The sequence below is a fragment of the Apodemus sylvaticus genome, chromosome 13, assembly GCF_947179515.1.
Source record: "Apodemus sylvaticus chromosome 13, mApoSyl1.1, whole genome shotgun sequence".
NCBI lineage: Eukaryota > Metazoa > Chordata > Mammalia > Rodentia > Muridae > Apodemus > Apodemus sylvaticus.
Genome location: NC_067484.1, coordinates 97,042,857 through 97,057,951, shown reverse-complemented (window position 1 = coordinate 97,057,951; position 15,095 = coordinate 97,042,857). Strand labels below are relative to the sequence as shown.

The 15,095-nt window shown below is 45.0% G+C and overlaps 1 non-coding gene across 1 annotated transcript; it reads right to left on the bottom strand.

Moving 5' to 3' along the window:
• Positions 1 to 14,036: 14,036 nt before the first annotated feature.
• Positions 14,037 to 14,155, bottom strand: LOC127664299 (5S ribosomal RNA). Its single transcript, XR_007973147.1, has one exon. It is a non-coding gene; the product is annotated as a 5S ribosomal RNA (ribosomal RNA).
• Between the last annotated feature and the right edge of the window lie 940 nt (positions 14,156 to 15,095).

Below are 15,095 nucleotides of genomic sequence, written 5' to 3'. Positions count from 1 at the left end.
AGCTTCTGGAATCTGGAATCGGGGACGCTGGGCCCCACCTCGCTCACTGCACCGTCCGTCCCTCTGTCCCTCTGTCCATCCCCGCGCCCTGAACTGGGACCCTCAGCCTGGACACGCACGGGAATTCGACCAACTGTGGATGGCTGGCATCCCATCCCACCCAGCATCCGCACAGCCACACCCAGCGGCACAGGCTATCCCAGGAGCCAGGCACTCTCCCTGCCCTCCCTTTGGAGCGAGCGGGCGCACACACACAATACCCACACAGGGGCACAGTGAGCCCGACACAAGCAAGGGCTCGCGGGCGCACCCGGGCGAGAAAGCGCGACGGCCCAGACATGCTACTGATGCACAGAAGTGGGAACTTGAGCACCGGTTACACGCATGCCTGAGCACACACGCACATTCACACACGCACTCACAAGCATGATCACACTGGAGCGCTTCCAGGCCCCAAAGCACACATGCCATCACACATACACACACATATATACACGCAGCACTCCCACACTAGCGGACTGGCACACCCACCCAATCCCCCAGGCACACACACTTGTGTGTACTGGCTGATAAGAGCAAGTATGCAGGAAGGGCCCTCATGCTACACACACACACACACACAGAGGCGCATTAGCAGAAGGCAGGATGGCAACACACACTCTCACACCCGTCACACAGTCTCTTGCGTGCTCTCACACCCACACATACCAGCACATGAACTCACGCAACAGGGTCTACCAATTCTCACAACACTCACACATAAATGTGCTAATCCTCTCAAAATTCACCCATGCAACATTAAACAGAGACAGACAGGCAGACAGACAGACAGACAGAGACACAAGACACAAGCAGACCCACTGTCACAGGCCCCCCACAGCTCCCTAGACCTCTTAAGGCAGGCTAAAGAGGTGGGTGGTGGCTGGGTTCCTCGGAGACTCCTCCAAAGTAGAGGGATTGGGTGAGGGGTCGGAGTAGCCTTTTCTGCCCCCCTTACTTGGCAAGGTGGGATCCCCGTGTGGTTTGGGTCAGGATGGGCTGGGTGGGTTTTAGAGTCCAATCTGGGCTTGGTCAAATGGGGACAGGGTTGTGTTGCTGTACATTAAGGTGACTGTTGCTTACAATCCCCATGATTCTGCTGTGCTTGCCAGCTCTCTGTCATGGATCCCACAGGAATCCTGAGCCCAGACACCCAAGCCTGTGCTGCCTCAACCAGTGTATATTGTGTTCATCCCACAGCATCCCTCCTTTGTCTGCCCTTGAAGGTTCCTGGGGCCCTGACAATAGATTGTCCAGCTTTTTCCCATTCATGACTGCCTGCTCCTCAGAGATCGTCTTCCTTGCCTGTCATCCTCTCCACAGGCCCGAGCAAGTTTGCCCTCTCCCACCTGTGACTTCCTCTGTCCATGTGTTTAGTCGTCTGTCACAGTCTTTGAACAAATATGTTTTCCTCACATTTACATTTTGTGTAAGGTGTTTGTTATGACACCAGGTAAGTCTTCAGTTAGTAGAGTTACTTTTCATATGGGAACTATATCTAGGGTCTTGTGATCGTGGGGACAGACTTCCAGCCTGCTGCCTTCCAGCCTGCTCCCGTCCAGCCTCCTGCTTTCCAGCCTCCTGCCTTCTTTCTTTTTCTATGTGATTTTTTGATTTTTTCCTTAACTTTTATTAGTGTGTTCCAGGGACAGTCTTTTCAGCTGAGCCAAATCCAAAGTTTCAAATATGGATTGATTTTTTTTTAATTTATTTGTTTGTTTGCTTGCTTGCTTGCTTGCTTGTTTGAGTAGAGTTCACTATGTAGATGCAGCTGGCCTATAACTACTGTGAAGAGCAGGCCATTCTCCAACCTGCTTCTGTTTCTTTATTGCTGGCATTAGGGACAAGCTCCTCTGTATCCAACATAGGACTTTTAACGATAGAGATTATACACTGTATCTTGTCTAGCAGTGTGTAATAGAATTAAGAATTTAGGCTGGATTTGAGTTGTAGGAATACAGTACTCCTTCTAACTGTCTGATTTACCAAAGAAGGCCATCTTGTAAACTACAAGGATACTTACAGACCTTCACCAAAATTGCAGCTTCTTAAACCATGATAAACATATTTGTGTTGTTTGGAAGTTGCTTTGTCTCCTCGTTTGTCTCAGTGGATTGAATGAACCCACACACACACCATTGGTGGTTGTGTGCTCTGTGTATTTTGTGGGCATCCTTTTGTTGGTTTTTATTTTTTATTTATTTATTTTTTTTAATTTGGGGAGACAGGCTTTTACTATGTTGCCCAGGTTGGTGTTAAACATGCAATCTTCTGGTCTCAGCCTCCTGAGTAGTGGGACTAAAGGTGAGTGCTCTGTCCCTGAAAAGACACTCAATTATAAAACATCTATTTTTTCCCCCCAGGATCCCCATCAGTCATCAGGCAGATGATAGAGGGCCCTGAGTTCAAGGCCCGCTTGGGATACCTAGGAAGGTATCCCATTTTTCCCCCACTTTTAGGAGGTCGACCAGATGTCCGCCCACACTTTGCCATTTTTCCCCCACTTTTAGGAGGTCGACCAGATGGCCGAATGTTATATTATATATTATATATTATATGTTATATGTTATGTTATATGTTATATGTTATATGTTATATGTTATATGTTATATGTTATATGATGTTATATGTTATGTGTTATGTGTTATGTGTTATGTGTTATGTGTTATATGTTATGTGTTTTGTGTTTTGTGTTTTATGTTTTATATTTTACACCTATACAAGGAATTTTAAAAATTCTACTTGAGGTCGACCAGATGTCCCGTTTAACAGATTATTAAAATGTATGCCAGTCTGTGGTATTTTTAAAAATATGTCTCTGCATATTACATCTTTTTTTTTAACCTATGTATGGTAGGGCTGTGTACCTTAAAGGGCGGTTGACACTTTCATTAAAAAGAAAAAATCAAAATAATTAAACAAGTTGATCATATGGTATTACTTAAATGTAACTAAGGACGTTTTTTCTCCTCTCCTCTCCTCTCCTCTCCTCTCCTCTCCTCTCCTCTCCTCTCCTCTCCTCTCCTCTCCTCTCCTCTCCTTTTTAAAAAAAAAATATTTTATATTTGAATGTGGTCGACCAGTAATCCCATCTATTGGCCAGTAGATGGCGGGCTTGTTGTGTAGATGGTCAACTAGTTGTCCCTTTTAGGAAAGACCGGATGAATGCCACCATTAGCAAGTGTTCGCCAGTAGAGCGCGTTCTCATATATATTATATAATTTTTATATTTTTTGATATTTTTATATTATCTATATATATTAAAGATTTATTTATTATTATATGTAAGTACAATGTAGCTGTTTGACACACCAGAAGAGGGCGTCGGATCTTGTTGCAGATGGTTTTGAGCCACCATGTGGTTGCTGGGATTTGAACTCAGGACCTCTGGAAGAGCAGTCAGTGCTCTTAACCACTGAGCCATCTCACCAGCCCATATTTTATATATTTTACATATTGTATATTTTATATATATATATATGATCGACCAGTTTCTCTCTTCTCTTCTCTTCTCTTCTCTTCTCTTCTCTTCTCTTCTCTTCTCTTCTCTTCTCTTCTCTTCTCTTCTCTTTCTCTCCTTTTGTTTTTTCTTCCAGACAGCATCTCTCTGTGTAGCGCTGCCTGCCTGCCACCACCACACCAACCATCTTGAGATTGCCAGAATTTTGTAATTACTGGTTTTTATTGGTCCGATAAAAAAAAAATAAAGTATTTGGCTATGTTTGTATTGTTTCATCTCTCTCTCTCAAAACGAGGCTGACCAGTCCCTCCTGGCTTCCTTTTTTGTTTTTTTTTTTTTCCTTCCCGATGGAAGTGAGCTCTGCTGTTTATCTATGCATATCTATGAGTCTGTTTATCTATGCATCTGTTATCTTTATTTTGTAGCTAGCCCTAGCTGTCTCGTCCATCTTTACTTAATCCTCCAGTGATGGTTGTGCTGTGGAACACACACACACACACACACACACACACACACACCACATCACAGTATAGGGGGGCGGGGGAGGTAGGCATTGCATATTGTCTGACAGATGCGAAGAAGATGCTAGCGAACCAGAGGGTTTGACCACCAAGGCCCTGTAATGTTCCTTAAAATTTAGAAACGCTGTAACAGAAGGATAATTTTCTTCCTTCTCCTACTTGTTTTCACTCCATAGGCCAAGCTGGCAGACTATCAGCCTTTGAGGAATGAATCTGCTCTGCTCTGCTCTGCTCTGCTCTGCTCAACTTAACAGACATTATTTTTGGTTTTGGTTTTGCTTGCTTGCGTTGTGACTTGACATGATTTCCCTTTCTATTCATGCAGGGTACCCAGACTGCCCTTTGGAAATCAAATGGGAGGCCAGAACTACAGTCTTTTCGATAAGACACGGGTGACAACATACTTACCAGCCCATTTGGACTTCACAAGGCTTGAATCAGCCCAGTATGGAAAGATGGCCTCCCTCCCTCCTTCCCTCTTAACCGATTTTCACTCTTCCATGGTACACTCAATAAAATTAAGAAATGAAGTTTCCAGTTGTTTAACTTGTTTAAGCGGCCTAAATTCCTCCTCAACACCTCCCCCTACCACACCACACCACACCACACCACACCACACCACGCCACACCACGCCACCCCAACCCCCACCCCCACCCTGGTTCCTCTGTCTCCTTGTGGGGGTGGGGATCGACACATCTGTGTCCTTCTATCTATGAACTATTTGCTCTCAGGATCACATTGATCCAGGATAACCTAGCTAGGCTCTTTGGAAATGGTAACGGAGTTGAGAACACACCCTAGCAGAAAGAGGAAGACCCCACTCACTTGGGTCACTCTCACCCAGCCTCGCCCTGCCAGCTCAGGGATTTCTAAGGCTGAATCTAGACAGTATTTATTTATTTATTTATTTTGACACTAAATAAAAGTTGGGGGTCTAAACTAAATAAGCAAGCAAGCAAGCAAGCAAGCAAGCAAGCAAGCAAGCAAGCAAGCACAACCTGCAGAACGGATGAATTTGTAAGGCTTCCCCTACAGAGTTTACCTGAGGATTAAAATACTGTGTGTCTGGGGACTGACTGCCCTGAGAGCAGCTGTGTGACGTGTGGTGTGTGTGTGTGTGTGTGTGTGTTCATTCTGTGTTGGAAAGTCTACCTAGTATTGATGGATGATGGCATCACATAACTGTATAGGTGGTTCTCCTTTTTTATTAACCCCTCGATACCACAACGGGGACAGAATTGCACACTACCTAGCTAGCTGGGAGTGATTGGATATGCAGAGAAGGGACACATGCAGTCAGTCAGTCAGTCAGTCAGTAAAGTATTGCTGTTGGGGCTTTTTTGGCAGGAGGGGGACGAGGGTGGGCTTTTTCTTAATAGTAGAAACTGTGTTTTCTACGCTATATTTTGATCATAGTTTCCTATCCCAAAGCTCCTCCTACGTCCTTTCTCACCATCCACGAAATTCTACCCATGGCCTGCCCTTAGGTTTGTCATTGTCAATTGGAAACTTCCTTAATAAACCAAAATCAAATCCAAACTAGACATGGCGGGGGGGGGGGGGGCACGGTAGAAAATTACAATTGCTTCTTGTATATAGAAAGCATTATCCCCCTTCCCTTCCCTTCCCTTTACCTTTCCCTTCCCTTTCTTTCTTTCTTTTTCCTTTTGTCTTCCTTCCTTCCTTCCTTCCTTTCTTCCTTCCTTCCTTCCTTCCTTCCTTCCTTCCTTCCTTCCTTCCTTTCTTTCTTTCTTCTTTCTTTCTTTCTTTCTTTCTTTCTTTCTTTCTTTCTTTCTTTCTTTCTTTCTTTCTTTCGTCATCCTGGAATCAACGGGCAGGCATCCGTTACTACTCTGTCTTTTGATCTCTATGTAATCAGCATGAGTTTCGTTTTGTTTCTTTATTTCTGTTGTTTTTCTTTTTGTTTTCTTATTTGTTTTTGGTTTTTGATTGTTTTGTTTGTTCTCCTGTCTATAAATCCGCACATATACTTTCCCCCAAATATTATATTATATATTATATTATATTATATTATATTATATTATATTATATTATATTTCAAGGGTAATCTCTAGATCAGAAGGGCTCCCTTACAGTTCTCTACATGTAAATTGGCTTTACGATTTACATCCCTCTCATGTAGAGGATAACAAGTGTGGGGGTGGGGGAGGGGGGAATGGGGAGGGCCAAGGAAAAGAATTCAGAGGGTGGTGATGGTGGTATTTCTTTCCTGGGTGACTCTGATTCAGAATCTAAAGAAAAAGAAAAGTACACATTAAGAAGAAAATAAAGCAGCCGGGCAGTGGTGGCACACACCTGTAATCCCAGCACTCTGGGAGGAAGAGGCAGGCGGATTTCTGAGTTTGAGGCTAGCCTGGTCTACAGAGTGAGCTCAAAGACAGCCAGGGCTATACAGAGAAAGCCTGTCTCAAAAAAAAAAAAGAAAGAAAAAGAAACAAATCTAAAAAAGGAGAAGGAGAAGAAAATAAAGCAAACAAACTGGTTTCCTTGGAGGCCTGCCTGGTGGTGCTCCGAGTCTAATTTGTAAAGACTGACGATTTATTTATTTGTTTGTTTGATTGATTCATTGATTGTAATTCCCACCATGTAGTTGGTGGGAATGGAACTCTGGACCTTTCTTTCTTCATTGGTTTTCTTTTTTTAAGAAATTCAGCAGCTCCTGGTGGTGCACACAACCTTAATCCCAGTGCAAAATACTCACTCAACGGAGTTTTTCCCTTTCACAACCCCAACCAAATAGTAGCTTAAACAATAAAAACTGGCATCAGTTACTACTACTCTGCCTTAAGTGTTCTCATGAGTTCTGTTTTGTCTCTTTGTTTCTGGTTTCTGTTTGTTTTGTTTGTTTGTTTGTTTTATTGTTTTGTTTTGTTCTCCCGTCTGAAAATCCACACATAGATTTTCCCCCAAACATTATATTTCCAAGCAAATGATTGTTGTGAGTCTCATGTCATTTCAAAGGTGCTCTCTAGAGCAGAAGAGCTTCCTTACAATTCTCCACATGTAAATTGCCTTTACATCCCTGTTGTCTACAGGATGACAAGTAGTGTGGGGGCAAGAAAAACAATTCAGAGAATCATGGTATGCACTCACTAATAAGTGGCTATTAGCCTAGAAAATTGGAATATCCAAAGCATAATCCACACATCAAATGAGGTACAAGAAGAACGGAGGAGTGGCCCCTGGTTCTGGAAAGACTCAGTGTGCCAGTATAGGGCAAAACCAGAACAGGGAAGTGGAAAGGCGTGGATGGGAGAACAAGGGGAGGGAAAGGGGCTTATGTGACTTTTGGGGAGTGGGGGGGGCAGAAAATGGGAAATCATTTGAAATGAAAATAAAAAATATATCGAAGTAAAAAAAAAAAAGAATTCAGAGGGTGGTATTTCTTTCCTGGGTGACCCTGACTCAGAATCTAAAGAAAAAGAAAAGTACACATTAAGAAGAAAATAAAGCAGCCGGGCAGTGGTGGCACACACCTGTAATCCCAGCACTCTGGGAGGAAGAGGCAGGCGGATTTCTGAGTTTGAGGCTAGCCTGGTCTACAGAGTGAGCTCCAAGACAGCCAGGGCTATACAGAGAAAGCCTGTCTCAAAAAAAAAAAAAAAAGAAAGAAAGAAAGAAAGAAAGAAAGAAAGAAAGAAAGAAAGAAAGAAAGAAAGAAAGAAAAAGAAACAAATCTAAAAAAAAAAAGAACGAAGTCTCCAGTTTATTGATTTGCCCCCCCACCTCAACTCTCTCTCAACAGCTCCCTGCCCCTTCCCCACACTGCCTTCTCCCTCTTTCTCCCTGGGTGTCGGGGGTGGGGGAGCGGTGGAGCAGAGCATTGCTGAGCTGGCTGCACATTCCTGCCAGTCTGTGAAGTCTGCACATTCCCTGGCCTGGTGCACTTTACTACTGCTGAGCCATGTCTCTCCAGAGGCAAATTTCACGCGTGAAGTCTGCGAGCGAGTGATAGTTCAGCTTGAATGTCTGAACTCACTGTGTTTCAGGGCCACTTTGGCTCAGGCACCAGCTGAACCAAAACCCTAGGCTCTTTGGAAATGCTAATGGAGTTGCGAACACACCCTAACACAAAGAGGAAGACTACAGCCTCGCCCTGCCAGCTCAGGGATTTGTGAGGCAAAATCTACACAATATTTACATGATTTGGAATTTCTACTTTATGTTTAATGTTTAATAAAATAAAGCGCTGGGCAGTGGTGACACACATCTTTAATCCCAGCACTTGGGAGGCAGGGCAGGTGGATTTCTGAGTTCGAGGCCAGCTTGGTCTGTCTACAGAGTGAGTTCCAGGACAGCCAGGGCTATACAAGAGAAACCCTGTCCAAAAAAAAAAAAAAAAAAAAAAAAAAAAAAAAAAAAAAGCCAGATGAAGGGTCACATGTCAGATGTGCTGAAATTAGAGTTAGAGTTATGAATGGCTGTCAGGCTTGCCCTGTGGGTGGTGGTGGGACGTGAACCCACGAAAGACAGAAACAGGACTGGTAGGAGAAGAACCAGGATGTTAGTTAAGCTTCTGTCATCCATTTTCCTGTTAAAGAGTTGTGTCTGAGGAAGCTCCCAGTTACATGAAACAAAAACAATAATGGGGAAAACCATACCTGTGTGAACTAATTTTCCCATTTTATTTAAAGATACGCCATCATCTCTAAGGTACACAGATCAAAGAAAGAATATTTCCAGGTTACACTTACAAATAAACAAGCAATCTCCAACACCACAACCAACAATACAAGTATGATTCTAGTGGTAGTGGCAAAGGGAGGTAGATCACTGTAACTTTGTGGCTAGCCTTGTCTACAGATGGAGTTAGACGAACAGAGTTCCATCATGACTGATTGTGAGGAACAACAGCAAATGGATGTTATGTGGAGGCCCAAATGGATCAAGGGCCTCCACATAAAGCCAGACACTCTGAAGCTAATAGAAAAGAAACTGGGGAAGACCCTTGAGGACATTGGTACAGGGAGAAAGTTTCTGAACAGAACACCAATAGCGTATGCTCTAAGAGCAAGAATTGACAAATGGGACCTCATAAAATTACAAAGTTTCTGTAAGGCAAAGGACACCATCAAGAGGACAAATCGGCAACCAACAAATTGGGAAAAGATCTTCACCAATCCTACATCGCTAATATCCAATATATATAAAGAACTCAAGAAGTTAGACTCCAGAAAACCAAACAACCCTATTAAAAAATGGGGTACAGAGTTAAACAAAGAATTCTCACCTGAAGAACTTCGGATGGCGGAGAAGCATCTTAAAAAATGCTAAACTTCATTAGTCATTAGAGAAATGCAAATCAAAACAACCCTAAGATTTCATCTTACACCAGTCAGAATGGCTAAGGTTAAAAATTCAGGAGACAGCAGGTGCTGGAGAGGGTGTGGAGAAAGAGGAACACTCCTCCACTGCTGGTGGGGTTGCAAATTGGTACAACCTCTCTGGAAATCAGTCTGGCGGTTCCTCTGAAAACTGGGCACCTCACTTCCAGAAGATCCTGCTATACCACTCCTGGGCATATACCCAGAGGATTCCCCACCATGTAATAAGGGTACATGCTCTACTATGTTCATAGCAGCCCTATTTATAATTGCCAGATGCTGGAAAGAACCCAGGTATCCCTCAACAGAAGAGTGGATGCAAAAAATGTGGTATATCTACACAATGGAGTACTATTCAGCCATTTGAAACAATGAATTCATGAAATTCTTAGGCAAATGGATGGAGCTAGAGAACATCATACTAAGTGAGGTAACCCAGACTCAAAAGGTGAATCATGGTATGCACTCACTAATAAGTGGTTATTAACCCAGAAAACTGGAATACCCAAAACATAATCCACACATCAAATGAGATACAAGAAGAAAGGAGGAGTGTTCCCTGGTTCAGGAAAGTCTCAGTGAAACAGTATCCGGCAAAACCAGAACAGGGAACTGGGAAGGGGTGGGAGGGAGGACAGGGGAAGAGAAGGGGGCTTATGGGACTTTTGGGGAGTGGGGGGGGGCTAGAAAAGGGGAAATCATTTGAAATGTAAATAAATTATATCGAATAAAAAATGGGGGAAAAATGGGGAAAAAAAAAGAAGAAAATAAAGCAGCCGGGCAGTGGTAGCGCTCACCTGTATGTAATCCCAGCCCTCTGGGAGGAAGAGGCAGGCAGATTTCTGAGTTTGAGGCCAGCCTGGTCTACAGAGTGAGCTCCAAGACAGCCAGGGCTATACAGAGAACGCCTGTCTCAAAAAAAAAAAAAAAAAAAAAAAAAAAAAAAAAAAAAAAAAAAAAAAAAAGAAAAAGAAAAAGAAAAAGAAAAAAAGAAAAAGAAACAAATCTAAAAAAAAAGGAGAAGGAGAAGAAAATAAAGCAAACAAACTGGTTTCCTTGGAGGCCTGCCTGGTGGTGCTCCGAGTCTAATTTGTAAAGACTGACAATTTATTTATTTGTTTGTTTGATTGATTGATTGATTGTAATTCCCACCATGTAGTTGGTGGGAATGGAACTCTGGACCTTTCTTTCTTCATTGGTTTTCTTTTTTTAAGAAATTCAGCAACTCCTGGTGGTGCACACAACATTAATCCCAGTGCAAAATACTCACTCAACGGAGTTTTTCCCTTTCACAACCCCAACCAAATAGTAGCTTAAACAATAAAAACTGTCATCAGTTACTACTACTCTGCCTTAAGTGTTCTCATGAGTTCTGTTTTGTCTCTTTGTTTCTGGTTTCTGTTTGTTTTTTTTTGTTTTTGTTTTTTTTTTGTTTTTTTTTGTTTTTTTTTTATTGTTTTGTTTTGTTCTCCCGTCTGGAAATCCACACATAGATTTTCCCCCAAACATTATATTTCCAAGCAAATGATTGTTGTGAGTCTCGTGTCATTTCAAAGGTGCTCTCTAGAGAAGAAGAGCTTCCTTACAATTCTCCACATGTAAATTGCCTTTACATCCCTGTTATCTACAGGATGACAAGTAGTGTGGGGGCAAGAAAAACAATTCAGAGAATCATGGTATGCGCTCACTAATAAGTGGCTATTAGCCTAGAAAATTGGAATATCCAAAGCATAATCCACACATCAAATGAGGTACAAGAAGAACGGAGGAGTAGCCCCTGGTTCTGGAAAGACTCAGTGTACCAGTATAGGGCAAAACCAGAACAGGGAAGTGGGAAGGGGTGGATGGGAGAACAAGGGGAGGGAAAGGGGCTTATGTGACTTTTGGGGAGTGGGGGGGGCAGAAAATGGGAAATCATTGGAAATGTAAATAAAAAAATATATCGAATTAAAAAAAAAAGAATTCAGAGGGTGGTATTTCTTTCCTGGGTGACCCTGACTCAGAATCTAAAGAAAAAGAAAAGTACACATTAAGAAGAAAATAAAGCAGCCGGGCAGTGGTGGCACACACCTGTAATCCCAGCACTCTGGGAGGAAGAGGCAGGCGGATTTCTGAGTTTGAGGCTAGCCTGGTCTACAGAGTGAGCTCCAAGACAGCCACGGCTATACAGAGAAAGCCTGTCTCAAAAAAAAAAAAAAGAAAGAAAGAAAGAAAGAAAGAAAGAAAGAAAGAAAGAAAGAAAGAAAGAAAGAGAAACAAATCTAAAAAAAAAAAGAACGAAGTCTCCAGTTTATTGATTTGCCCCCCCCCACCTCAACTCTCTCTCAACAGCTCCCTGCCCCTTCCCCACACTGCCTTCTCCCTCTTTCTCCCTGGGTGTCGGGGGTGGGGGAGCAGTGGAGCAGAGCATTGCTGAGCTGGCTGCACATTCCTGCCAGTCTGTGAAGTCTGCACATTCCCTGGCCTGGTGCACTTTACTACTGCTGAGCCATGTCTCTCCAGAGGCAAATTTCACGCGTGAAGTCTGCGAGCAAGTGATAGTTCAGCTTGAATGTCTGAACTCACTGTGTTTCAGGGCCACTTTGGCTCAGGCACCGGCTGAACCAAAACCCTAGGCTCTTTGGAAATGCTAATGGAGTTGCGAACACACCCTAACACAAAGAGGAAGACTACAGCCTCGCCCTGCCAGCTCAGGGATAACAAAAAATTTAAAAGGTTCGATTCATCTGACACTTAAAAGTAATAGACAAAAGGCAGGAGAAAAACAGGTGGCTGTGGCTTCTTTCTGGTGGCTTTTCAGTGCCTCCTCACTGTTCTACACTGGTTTAGCTGCAGTTCTGGTCCCCTAGCGGCTGGGAAAGAAAGGGAAAGGTAGGTCACACATGGCCGGCACCCTCCATCTTGGTGAGGTCAGTCAGCAGGCAGCTAAGATGGCTGCCATCCACAGGTCATCTTCCATCTTGGTGAGGTCAATGAGCAATCACACCTTCTGGGGGAAACACACACACACACACACACACACACACACACACACACAAATTGAATTTGAACTAAACATACAGTAAAGAAAAAGAAAAAGAAATCTAAAACAGAGAGCAAAACAAAACAATATTCAAAATAACCTTTCCTGGGGTTAATGAAATAACTGAACCGGGTGTGGCCATACATGCCTTTCATCCCATCACTCAGGAAGGAAGGAAACAGAGGCAATACTGTGAATTGGAGGCAGGTCTGATCTAGATAGTGATTTCCAGGGCTATGTAGAGACTTCCCTGCCTGCCCCAACTAAGTCAATGAACAGGAAAAATATAACTATAATTATTAACCTGGGATAAAACAAACAAACAAGGGAAGGTGGTGCTGGGTGCCTGGTTTATGGTTTCTCTGTCTGTCTCTGTCTGTCTGTCTCTCCTCTCTCTCCTTCCTCTCTCTCTGTCTCTCTCCTTCTTCTCTCTCTGTCTCTCCTCTCTCTCTGTCTCTCCTCCCTCTCTCTCCTTCCTCTCTCTCCTTTCTCTCTCTCTTTTCCACTCTCTCCTCTCTCTCTTTCTGTCTCTCTCTCCTCGTCTCTGTCTCTCTCTCCAGTCTGTTTCTTTCTCTCTGTCTCTCTTTCTCTTTCTCTTTCTGTCTCTCTCTTTCTCTCTTTCTCTCTTTCTGTCTCTGTCTGTCTGTCTGTGTGTCTGTCTCTCTCTCTCTCTCTCTCTCTCTCTCTCTCTCACCCCAGGTGTGTACCTGCCGGCCTTGCTGAACACTGTATTATGTAATTAACTCAGTAGTTTTAGAAGTCAGGAACTGGAAATATGCAGATAAGATGGTGGGGTGCGCTGGGCAGTGGGAAGCAGAGACAGGCGAATTTCTGAGTTCGAGGCCAGCCTGGTGTACACAGTGAGTTCCAGGACAGTCAGGGCTACACAGAGAAATGATGTCTCCAAAAAAAAAAAAAAATCGGGCCATCTCAACTATAACATTCATCAATTCTGTTGAGAGGAAGTGAGACACAGAGACAGATACCTGATCAACCGCCCAACCAACACCCAGATCGGAATCAAAAGAACCCAATCTTTCTTTTTCTTTCTTTCTTTCTTTCTTTCTTTCTTTCTTTCTTTCTTTCTTTCTTTCTTTCTTTCTTTCTTTCTTTCTTTCTTTCTTTCTTTCTTTCTCCTTTTCTTTTTCCAGGATCCCCATCAGTCATCAGGAAGATGATAGAGGGCCATGAATTCAAGGCCCGCTTGGGATACCTAGGAAGACCCTGTCTCAGAAAAGAAGCATAACCAACTAACCACATTCTTCACCATCTTCTGCAATGAATGTAAATATCAAAGAATCGCAGGGACAAAATAAAATGCTTAGGGGTGTGCCAAAATATCATATAATATACCAAAAATTATGGAATTCTGTAAAAGAGGAAATTTATACCCTAAAGTATTTCTATAAAGAAACCAGGAGCCAGGAAGTGGTGGCGCACGCCTTTAATCCCAGCACTTGGGAGGCAGGGCAGGTGGATTTCTGAGTTCGCGGGGCCAGCTTGGTCTGTCTAAAGAGTGAGTTCCAGGGCTGCACAGAGAAACCCTGTCTCTAAGCCCACCCACCCCCCCAAAAGAAACGTGAGCCGTCGGCTGTGGTCCTGACAGTGACCAAAAGCAAGAGAGGACACGACGGGGCGGAGTCCAAAAAGCCTACAGCACCCGGTATTCCCAGGCGGTCTCCCATCCAAGTACTAACCAGGCCCGACCCTGCCTAGCTTCCGAGATCAGACGAGATCGGGCGCGTTCAGGGTGGTATGGCCTTAGACGATGGCTGCCACTCTGGAAAGCCCCAAGAGCCTGCTGCCGGCGCCCACCCACCGCCACTGTCAGCGCTGCCCGCCTGCCCGCCAGCCAGCCCGCCTGCCCGCCCGCCCGATGCCGAGCCCACGCAAGCCCAGGGCCCCGCAGACACGTGCACTGTACCGCACCGCACACCAAGAACCACACGCACGCACGCACGCACGGCCCTCGGCCCGGCCCGAGCCCCACATACACGCGCCAGCCCACACTGCCAGCCTACAACCTCCCTGAACCCCTTCCGCCCTCCTCTGGCCGCCCTGATGGAGCAAGGGCCCAGACAGTGAGTGCCAGCCTTCGCCCCACAGAGATCTCTCCTTCTCCTGCTCCTCCCCTCCCCTCCCCTCCCCTCCCCTTCCCTGCCCTAAGGTTCTTGGACCAGCGTCCTCACCCACCCACCCGTGACTTCCTCTTGCCCTGGACGCACGAGGAGGACTAGGAGGACGGTCCAGCTTCTGGAATCTGGAATCGGGGACGCTGGGCCCCACCTCGCTCACTGCACCGTCCGTCCCTCTGTCCCTCTGTCCATCCCCGCGCCCTGAACTGGGACCCTCAGCCTGGACACGCACGGGAATTCGACCAACTGTGGATGGCTGGCATCCCATCCCACCCAGCATCCGCACAGCCACACCCAGCAGTACAGGCTATCCCGGGAGCCAGGCACTCTCCCTGCCCTCCCTTTGGAGCGAGCGGGCGCACACACACAATACCCACACAGGGGCACAGTGAGCCCGACACAAGCAAGGGCTCGCGGGCGCACCCGGGCGGGAAAGCGCGACGGCCCAGACATGCTACTGATGCACAGAAGTGAGAACTTGAGCACCGGTTACACGCATGCCTGTGCACACACGCACATTCACACACGCACTCACAAGCATGATCACACTGGAGCGCTTCCAGGCCCCAAAG